Source organism: Suricata suricatta, chromosome 2 (assembly GCF_006229205.1).
Source record: "Suricata suricatta isolate VVHF042 chromosome 2, meerkat_22Aug2017_6uvM2_HiC, whole genome shotgun sequence".
In the NCBI taxonomy this organism is placed as follows: Eukaryota; Metazoa; Chordata; class Mammalia; order Carnivora; family Herpestidae; genus Suricata; species Suricata suricatta.
In genome coordinates, this window is record NC_043701.1 from 180,370,959 (window position 1) to 180,381,574 (window position 10,616).

Sequence of the window (10,616 nt, forward strand, 5' to 3'; positions counted from 1 at the left end):
ACTAAAAAAAACCATCTCAGTGGACGATGAAAGAGCCTCCGGCCACCTGCGTGTGATGGGGGCGGGGCTTCAGCTTCCCGGCAGGGCCCAGGCAGGCTGCTCCCGGTGGGGCTCGGTGCAGCGGACGACCCGGGACGACCAGGGACACTCCTGGGTGAGAGAGTCTGGGCTCACGACACAGATGTGTGAATTTGGACAGTGACGTAATTTCCCCGATTTCTCTTCTCAGGCAGAGGGACCGTACACTCTTCAAAGAGCCACGGTACCTTATGCACGGGGCATGGCCCACGCTTTTAGAACAGGGCGTGAGCTCAGGGGGCACTCAAGCCATGTGGCTCCTGTGGGCTGCCCACCCTGGGATGGAGCCCTGTAGGTTGGGGGTGGGGGGGGCGACCACATCACAGTGTCCCAGGACTGCCAGTGCTTCCCTGTCCGGCCTCTTACTCCAGCCAGTGTGGGTGGGTGTGGACCTCAGGCTTGGACAGACTACTCCCCTTCACTTCCCTTCACCACCAAAGTCAGTCCACTGTCCCATCAGTGAGTCCCTCTGGATCCCAACCACCACCTCAGGCTCTGAGCCACCTGCAGATTCGATTCCAGCCTCTTTTCCAGCACCTGTAAGACTCATGGATTTCCTACCCTTCCCACATGTCCTTCCAGCCCACCTTTGAGGACTCTAATGCCACTAATAATCTAACGAGGACAGTGATAATGAGCGTTGGTTGAGATCACAGTCCAGGGCGGGCCTTGCCCAGCCGTTATTTGTGAGCTCACAGCAGCCCTGGAGTGTGGCAGCAGCAGAGGACACCAGTCCCATTGGCTGAATTAGCGCCCGGGCCTCCTGGCTGGTGCCCAGGCCAGTGCCCTTTCCGCCTTCAACCCCGCCTGGAGCTGGCTTCCTACGGCTTGGCCGCCACTTCCCCTGACCTGGAGAGGCCGCGCTTTGGGCCCTGGCGGAGCCGCTGCTCTTCAGACCGACGGGCCCAGGGCTGAGCACCCATCACTGAATTGGCCTAATCTCCATGCTGAGACAAGTGAGTTCAGAAAGTGCATTCTTGCTGCTTTTAACCCCTTGATGCTGCTTTTAACTCCGTATTTCACTCATGAGTAGATTTTACGGATTTTTCACTTGGAGGTGCTATGGCCAAATTTCCAATATCGCCCCAAAAGGAAACAGAGACTACCAGGGAGACAGAGTCACACATGCAAAAACAAAGGGCTTTATTACGGGCTTAAGCTTGGGCTCACAGACTCCACCAACTTGCTGGCTACGTGGAGAGAGCCCGGAACATGGTGGCTTTTTTAGGAAGGGGGCATTACAAGAAATGACGACACAGGTACAGCAATCCATTCCCTACCCCTCTATCGATACTGGCAGTAGTGGGAGCCAATCACAATATTTAGGGTATGGACCAATCACAGAGTGGGGCCGGTCCCTCACCTAGGGCGGACATGGCTAGCCTCCATCTTTAGGCTCGTCCCTAGAAAGGTCAAAGGTGTTAACCGGCCTCTCCTGATTGGGTGCCACAGGAGTTGTCCCTCCTTCCCTGGGCAACGTATGCCCTTTCATTGGCCAATGATAAGGACAAGCCGGCACCTTCCCCTTTAAGCACAGGGGAAGGCTGAATCAGACCTGCGTCCTTACAGAGGTTTTTAGATACCTAGCAGACTGATTATAGGAAATGAAACCCATTCATGGAGAGTGGCCCAGCTCTGTGCAATCACCACCTCACTCAGAACTGTTTCAGCGCTGACTTACTTTACCCGAATTTAATCGCATCTTTTCTGTGAGAAATGAATGTCTACAATTGAGTGGTCTTAAAACTTCCACACCACGTTGGAAACCCTAGTCTAAAATTATATCCTTGGTCCTGTTGATTAGCCCATTCACACTAGACTAAAGCTAAAGGGGAAACTCCCCGTGGGGTCTTATCTTTTTAGACCATGACCTTGCTCCCCTTCCCACACTCTCCCTTTGTTGCTCCCCCAAATCACCCACTAAACTATGGAAAGGTACACTCATCTTGGATATCTCTTCTTAAAAAACACGCAAAAGGGGGGCCAGGCTGACTCGGCTGGAAGCGCATGGGACCCGGTCTCAGGGGCGTGAGTTTGAGCCCTATATTTGATGTAGAGATTACTTCTATTAAAAATAGTAATAATGAAAAGAAACATTCTTTCATTATAAAATGTAACCACAGTAAAGAACATTTGGCAAATGGAAAACGAAAAAAAAAACCCACCCATAATCCCAGCAAACTAAAACAGCTAATGATTTATGACAAATGTCCACAGTGCGGTCCTTGCAGGTATTAAGATTAAAGTTCCTCTCAGAGTGTGACTGTGGAGAATCATCTCCAGGGTTTTGGGACAGGCTGAGAACCACCTGACATGGGGCACAGGCCTTCCATCAGAGGGGCGCCTTCTAGAAGTTTCTAGAACTTCTAGAACTTTCTAGAACTTCTAGAACTTTCTCCTCTGTATGGCTTCTGTTCATGCTCATTCCTGTCTGTTTTTCAGTTTTGACCTTGTTTCTGCATTTTTTTCCAGGAAAAGTTCTTCACGAGATCAGTTTTTCATTTACATGTGTTCTCTAGTTCCACACACGCAAGAGGACATGGATAAGTAGCAGATGGAAAGTGGCCATCTGCTCAGGGAAAGACTGCTCATCGGAGCACCGAGGTTCCCTGCTCCCAGGGCCATGCACATCACCAAAACTGGTGACGTGTCACAGCTTCCAGCTCCTTGCTAGACAGCACTGCAGGAAAATCTCCTCCACTTTGTAGCTCAATATTTCAAGATAACAGTTGGTCAGAGGCTCCAAAAGTGTCAGCAGGTCCTAGTTGTGATCTTTCATAAATGGCTCGCCCACTCTGAGCCTCAGTTTCCCCATATGTAAACCTAGGACATCTCTACGGACACCTCAGGAGGGCTTTCTCTAGCTCCTGGGCCACCGCAGCCCTCCTGGAAGGAAGCCATGACACAGAGACACCCCCCACCCCCATCCCCGGTTCGGCTCTGCTCCAGACTCCAGGACCCGTGCTGACCTGAGGCAGAAGGGACAAGCTCTAGCCCCTTGTCTGGGATTTGTCATGTGGTCCAGTCCTGACACCCCCAGCCCAGTTCAGGAAACCAGGTGTGGGTCCAACTGACTTAGGCAGCAAACACAAATGAGTCCCCACTCAGAGCTGGGCACTGCTCCAGGATACACACAGGAGTGGTACTGGTCCAGCCCCAGACAGCCCCAGGGGAGGTGGACAGGACAGCACGACACCGTCCTCCGTCCAGCGCCCACCAGTGCCCAGCCCAGTGAGAGGATGTTTCTGGACCCTTGCACCCGAACTTGGACCTAGCCTGCACCTGTGACCAGCCTTGGAGCCCTCCACGCCTTCACTCTCACCCTCGACTGAACACCCCCTTCCTCACGTCTTAGAGTCCTTCCTGAGCTTGGTTGCGGGGGGAGCACGCAGCCAGGATATCTAAGACCTCACTCCTCCCAGCCTCCCCAACTCTGGCTGCCCCCTCCCACTGAGACCCCAACACTCAGGGGTAGGCATCCTGAGTACCCCACGGGCTGTGGGCCAGGACTAAGCTGGGAACACCCCCACACTCTGGGGCACCTGCTTGGGCCCTCTTCACTGAACTTCCACTCCCACCCATGGGGTCGGTGCCCCCAGCGGCCACCCATAACTGACCTCAGGGGGAACGTGTGGCCCAGGTCAAGATTGCCAGAAAAATGCCAGACGCCAGCTAGGTTTGAATTTCAGATAAACAATAGATCGTCTTCCAGTTTAAGTGTCACCATGCAATATTTAGGAATCCTTTATTTTTATTTGCTGAATCTGGCCACCTTACCCAGGATCACCCAATCCAATTCTCTTGAAGGACTTTGAACCCACCGTTCAGCAAGACTATAAGATATTAACTTGCGGTGACAGCAGGCAGCTAGGTCCCACCAGGTAGGGAGAGAAGAGAGGAATGTGGTCTGCAGAGAGAACGCATCTAAAGAGGGTGAGAAGCAGGCACTTTCCCTTGCGCCACGTTCTGGACTTTTCCGAGGCACTGCTCTCACCCCTGGCTTCGGCGTCCTAAGATGCCCTGATGTCCCCATCATGAATTCCTTTCTTCAGGCGAAGGTCTTGCCCAGCGTGTCTAAGGGGGAGCCCCTCCCGGGAACCTGGCAGACTCCCTGGTGAGCGATGCTTTCTTTGCGCCTTCCCTCCCCAATCACCAAGATGCACTGTACTTGGCTGTAGGTCCGAGTGTCCCAGGGTCACTGCAGACTCCTCTTTCCCCTCAGCCCACTGTGTCCGAATCCTGTCGCCTCCGTGTCCCCTCCACACCAAGGGCATCACCCTGCTTCCGGCCACCAGCGCGGCTTGCCTGGGCTGCTACAATGGTTTCCTATCTTTCTCCAGTATTGTCTACACTCTTGCCAAAGCAATTGTCCTACACATAAATCTGACCTGCCTCCAGCCCCCTCCCACCGCCCCCTCGCTTGAAACCCTTCTGTGGTTTGCCGTCGTCGAGTGGGGAGTGGGTTAAAGGTCCCTCCGTGCTCCGGCCTCTGGTGAGCTGTCCAGCATCACCTCTTCCTTGCCGCACCCCCCCCCCCCCCCCCCCCCCCCCCCCCCCCCCCCCCCCCCCCCCCCCCCCCCCCCCCCCCCCCCCCCGCAACACCCAGAATGACAGGCTTTCACGTCCTCCTCCGGACTCTCGCTCCCAGGAGGGCCTTTACCCCTGCAGCCCTGCCTGCTCCTCTTCTCCTGACCCTACCCTCCACCTTGGGGACTCGGTGGGGTGGCCGGGAGTCACCAGCTGGTCCTGACTCCCTCCCCGCAATTCCTAGCACGTGTGATTACGTGCCGCTTCTGCACTGTGCCTACCTGGTCCTTGGACCAGCAGCAGTAGAAATGTAGATTCTCAAGTTCCCTCTAGACTTCCTGGATCAGAAACTTGGGGCTTGAGGCACCCCCCCCCTCCCCGCCCCCGGCAGCCCGGGCCCTAACCAGCCCTCCCAGGTCAGGGATGCTCAGCTCACGGTTGAGGACACTGCTCTCTTGTCATTGTGTATTTATTTACTTGAGATAATAGCTCAGCCGCCTTGAGAGAATTAGACCACAGTGTCCTCACCAGCGAATACAGAAACCGGCACAGAATAGGTTCCTGGTCACGGCCTGAGGGTGGAAGGAAAGGGATGCCAGGAGAGAACCTGGAAGAAAGGCAGGAAGAAGGCGGGAGGCAGAGAGGCAGGCCGGCAGCACACTTCGTCTCTTCGGCCTTCCAAGGGCTTCTAGCCATAGCCACCCATTTTAGCATTCCCCGGTAAGAAACAAAAGATGAACATAGGGGAAGGGGAAAAAAGAGAGAGAGGGAAGCAAACCATAAGAGACTCTTTTTTTTTCCATAATATTTTATTGTCAAATTGTTTTCCATACAACACCCAGTGCTCTTCCCCACAAGTGCCCTCCACCATCACCACCACCTCTTTCCCCCCTCCCCCTTCCCCTTCAACCCTCAGTTCATTCTCAGCATTCAATAGTCTCTCAAGTTTTGCATCCCTCTCTCTCCCTCCTCCGCTCCCCCTGGTTCTCCATTAGGTCTCTTCTGTTTTCCTGTTAGAGACTCTTAACTAAAGAGAACACACTGAGGGATCTTGGAGGGGGGAGGAGCTACGTGAGGGGTGGGCATTAAAGAGGGCGCTCCTGCCATGAGCTCTGGGTGTCGTAGGTAAGTGACGAATCACTAAATTCTACACCTGAAACCAATTTTATCAGTCATGTTAACTAACCAGAATTTAAATAAAACCTTGGAACAATCCAAAAAAAAAAAAAAAAAAAACCCAGCTGATGACCTCGGCCAGCAAGAGCAATTGTTAAAGAATACAATGTCTTTGCCAAGTCCAAAAGCAATTCTGTTTTGGCTTTCTTATTTGGCCAGGGGACTTGGCATGTGTCAGTGTTGATTCAATGTGGCTGTCTGGTTGAAACAGAAGAATTGGGAAAACTAAACATATGGGTGAAATCTAAGCATACTTCTATTAATGCTCACATCCTAATATTTGGGGTTTGATTTTCAGTTAATAATAAGAGCCAGCATATACTGTGTGCTCACTGTGGGTAAGAAATTTCTCATCAATAATTGTATTTAATCGTCACAGTAACCTATGATCAAGCACGCTGTTTTAGAAACTAATGATTATTATATGAGGACTTCCCAGGAGCCTGACCAGGACTTACAGCCAGGAAGTGACAGCCACGTGTCCCCCTGGGAGGCTCTCCCCTCAGCCTTTCAGCCACATCACCCGGGGCAGGTGACCTAAGGAAACAGATGATTGCTTGTTTGTTTGAGGCACAGACAGAGAAGATAATTCGGGAATTTGTAATTGCTCATCCCTGCTGGGGGATATTAGCTAGACATTAGCCTTGACACGTGAATCATGACATTTGTTTCCGGCTGACTTATTACCTATGCACAGTGGGACTCACCAGCTTGCCAGCTCGGTTTAGAAGATGCTGGAAAAAGATGGTCCTTACTGTTTCCAGATGCTCCCGCTCTCCATGGCTCAAACAGGAATTCAGGGCTCCCCATGCTCCTCATGCAGTCCCTGGCCTCAGTCCTACACCATCCAGCCCCTGGTTATCTCCTATCTGCCTTTTGGGAGTCATCCTGAGGCCCCCTGTGAAGCACCCCCTTTCCTGAGGCCCCCTCCTCCTGGAATTCCGTCGCTCCTGCGCGCTCTCCAGCAGGCATTACATGGTTCTGACTCCGCTTTGAATCATTCATTCACTCATCAAACACGCTGAGTGCTTGCTCTCTGCCCGCGGATCCTCCACCGGCGGCGGACAGAGAAGAAAAGGAGGCGGGGCGGGGGCCCAAGCAGGTGCACAGGCGGAGAGGTGCGGGGATTAGCCCGCGTTCATCCCGGACCTCTGCCCGCGTTCATCCCGGACTTCTCTCTGCCCCGTTGTTTCATTCTTGTTTATATTTCCGTGCTGTATAGGATTTCATTCCTTCTTTAAAAATTCACATTTTTACCCTTTTCCAAGGAACGCCTGTTAAAATGCACCCCTCGCCTGCGGTGCCAAGGAGCCCCCGGCGCTGTGTCGGGTAGGTTTCCGGGCCTGGGAGCCCCACCGCGGGACCGAATGTGGCAAAACAGGGGCAGAAAGAGGCCGGGGACAACTTCTCAAGCTCAGAGGCTGCCAAAAGGGTAAGACCCAGCGGTCTTGTGTTCTCAGCTCCTCCCCGGCCCCCTCCAACTCTGAGGGCTTAAATAAAGACCCCCCTCCCACCGCTCCCCCTCTTAGACCCTCCAGAAGGAGCCGGTTTCCACTTGGATTTCTCCGACAGCCGAGGAGCCCACGTCCCCATCCCCACGCCAGAAACCTGGTGGGGCCTGGAGCTCACAGGGAAGCCTGGGGTTCCCCCCTCCCATCCCGGTCCCCCTCCCTCAGTCCACCGCCCGGCTTCTCGGCCCTCCTCTTCGCCCCGCCCACCTCTTTGCCCCTGACTCGCCTCGCCCCCCCTACGCCCCCCTCCGCTCCCCTCCTTCACTCCTCGCTGTGCGGAGCCCGCAGGTCCTGCCCCCTACTCCCCCTTGGCTCCACCTCCGTCCCCGCCCTCTTCCAACTCCCCCCTACCCTGCGCCCCTCTGCCACGCAGGGTTCCCTCCTTTAACACGGCCCTAAACACGTTAACACTCCAGCTGCAGACGGTGCACGAATGGGGCTGTGCCGTCGTTCTTGCCTCTAAAATGTGGGCGCGGGGCTCACAGCCCAACTGGGGACCCGCTAAGCCGCAGCCTGAGCGCAGCAGCCGGGGCGGGGGCGCGCGGGGCCACCGGCTCGGACCTGGGCCACCGCGGGGGGCGGCAAGGGCCTGCAGCCTCCGCCTCCTCCTGCCCCTTTCTGGGGCTCCCAATCCTCGGCTCCCCAGCACGTCCTAGTGTTGAAAATCACAGTCCCCTCCCTCCGCCCAGCCTGGGAGACCACCCGAGGACCCCGCGGGAAGAGGGGACGGAGCGGCGCAGGGGGGCAGAGCGCGCAGCGTGGCGAGCACGGGGCCCTCGGGGCGGGGTGGGGGACGCGCTGCCCCTGGCAGGTCTCTGGGGGCCCCCAGAAAGCTCCAGACCAAGGTCTATGGCCTGGAGTTGCCGAGTGGGGGAGGAGACCCGGCTCCCAGGCGCGCCCAGGCCGCCTGTGCTCCTCCCCCTCCCGTGTCCACCTCTCACTTGATTTTCTCCCAGACTAAATTCTGAGGTGGGAGCGGTCTTCCCAGCTCATCTCCAGCATAGGGCAGTGACGGGTGAGAGCTTAATACATTTTTTGTTGAATGAAAAACAAACAGGTGAATGGAGGAAACTCTTCTGGACTTCTGGATCCAAGATGGTCTAGTTTTACATTCTGGTCACAAAAAAACCCCAACAACAACAAATCTCTCATATTTCTCCTTATCTATCAAAACCAATTTTGTACCTTAAAAAAATATATATGTATTTGATTCATCTTACCAAGCATTTTTTTAAGTTTATTTATTTTTGAGAAAGAGAGAGAGAGACAGAGTATGGGCTGAGGTGGTGCAGAGAGAGAGGGAGACACAGAATCCCAAGCAGGCTCCAGGCTCTGAGCTGTCAGCACAGAGCCCCATGTGGGGCTCGAACCCACAGACTTTGAGATCATGACCTGAGCTGGGGAAGCTTAATCAACTGAGCCACCCAGGCGCCCCTTACAGAGCTTTTGTTTAGCACCTACCGCACCATTTTTGTACTTGGGAGCGTACTGGCCCTGAGGGAACTTTGTATCTGAGACTCTATGACTCTATATGTTCAGACTCTATCAGTGCCCTAAAACTCAATTTCTAGAATCCCAACTTTGTATACCTAGGAGTGAGGGAGAGACAGTCCTTCTCACTGACCACCCTTGCAGGATTTTTTCCCCTGTAATGAAATGTATTCACAAGTGATGAGATGGGAAGCGATGGCTGAGTTCTCCAACATCTCTCCGAAAATGCAAACCGCGGGCCGCGGCTCCCTGTCTGTCCAAACAGGTAATTATACTTTGTGTATTAAAGTCTTATATCTTTGACCTATCCAGTGCACAGAAAACAGTTTAACCTTTATACCAAGTCATGTACACCATTTTACTCCTAGAAAGAGGAATTTATGTTATTCCGTCAAATCAGCATCAACCTGACCTTTAAATGCATCAGTGTTTCTTGGAAAAATATTATGGCTGGGGTACCTACCGGAGTAAACAATGTTCGCTGCTCCGAGCTGCCCAGGCCCTCGGAGCAAGAGGGTGGAAGGCAGCAAGGCCCAGAGCTCTTTTCCACCGGCTCCCCAGGATACGAAGAATAATGTAAATGCACCAGACTTGGCAGCTACATTTCTGCATTACTGTTCCGGAGATAACAGCTAAGGTGAATCATTTCCCACCACCTACCATTCCAAATTATTTCAAATTCTGAAGGGACCCTATTTATTTCATTGGTAGCTAGCAATTTACTTAGCTGAAGATCATTATATTTATGTGTCTGTGAAATCTTCACAATAATTACACATTTGCGCCTCCTCGGATGTGCTGTACGGATTCTCATTAGTCCTATACTTGGAAGGAGATTACCCCGTTTTTTGTAGCAACCTTCCCGACGTACATGTAAAGCCCCCGACTGGATGTGAACTTTGATTCTCTTGGTTTTCTCACATACTAGATTTATCAAACAGCAGGACAGCCTGCATTCACATGCAAATGCGAACAGAATGCTAGGAAATTGTCTTAATTTCTCTTTTCTCTCCGTCGCTTCAGCTCGGCAGCCCTGGAAGATATTGTCTTGGGCAGCGGGGAGAAGAGGCCTCGCTGAGATCTGAAATTGCTTTAGAAGCTTCCCAAAAAGTTCCATAATGGGAAATATGTATAAGGCAGTGGGCTTCTTTCCCCATCATAAAGTCACTGACGGGGAAGCAGGAGCAAAGCATCTGAAATGTCCAGTGTTTTGGCAAGTGTCCGCCAGGCTGAGTTCTCTGGACAGTGTTTGTGAGGCTGGTGGGTTTACCCGAAAGGTCAAGTTTGCCGCTTTAAAGTTAGAGACATTAGAGGCAACAGATAGCCTGGTGGGTTTGCTTGGTTCTGCCTTCCGCACGCACATTGATTCCAGAAGGGTCCACTGTTATCACAAATTCCCAGAACATGTCTAACCTTGATCACAAATAACCATGAAAGGAGGACATTTCTCCTCCCCCCTCCCCATCCCTGAGCAATGGATTCCAATAAAACAGGATGATTCGTGTGCCGGAAACCGTTACAGGACCATTCTGGGTGGGGGTGGGGGGGGGGGTGGGGGTTGTCCTGTGGCATCAACTATGATTTACTAGAGCATATCATTTTGTGGGATCATTGCACTTGCGTGTGAGCTCCCCCCGAGATGGTGGACTGCGTCTGCTTCTGTTCACTTTCATGTGCTCAGCACTCAGCGCCGTGCCTCGCGTTAGCCGTGCCTGACTCATAGGTGCTCAATAAATGCTTGTTAGATATTGAGATATGACTGGGGGAATTCTCAGGACCGACTGTGTCCTGTACCTTTCCTGTTTAGACGCAGTGGCCCTATCTTCTGGCCCT

At 53.1% G+C, this 10,616-nt stretch overlaps 1 long non-coding RNA gene across 3 annotated transcripts in view; it reads left to right on the forward strand.

The window, feature by feature from the left end:
• The first annotated feature begins 115 nt into the window (after window positions 1–115).
• Window positions 116–10,616, forward strand: part of LOC115285987 — a 16,249-nt gene continuing 5,748 nt past the window's right edge. The window contains exons 1-3 of one of the 3 annotated variants that reach the window (XR_003905797.1): window positions 116–154; window positions 661–1,034; window positions 7,050–7,213. This is a non-coding gene — a long non-coding RNA (uncharacterized LOC115285987). Of the gene's footprint in view, window positions 155–454; window positions 1,035–2,550; window positions 3,790–7,049; window positions 7,214–10,616 lie in introns of those variants that run through there. The other 2 variants (XR_003905796.1, XR_003905798.1) reach the window with 2 other exon arrangements.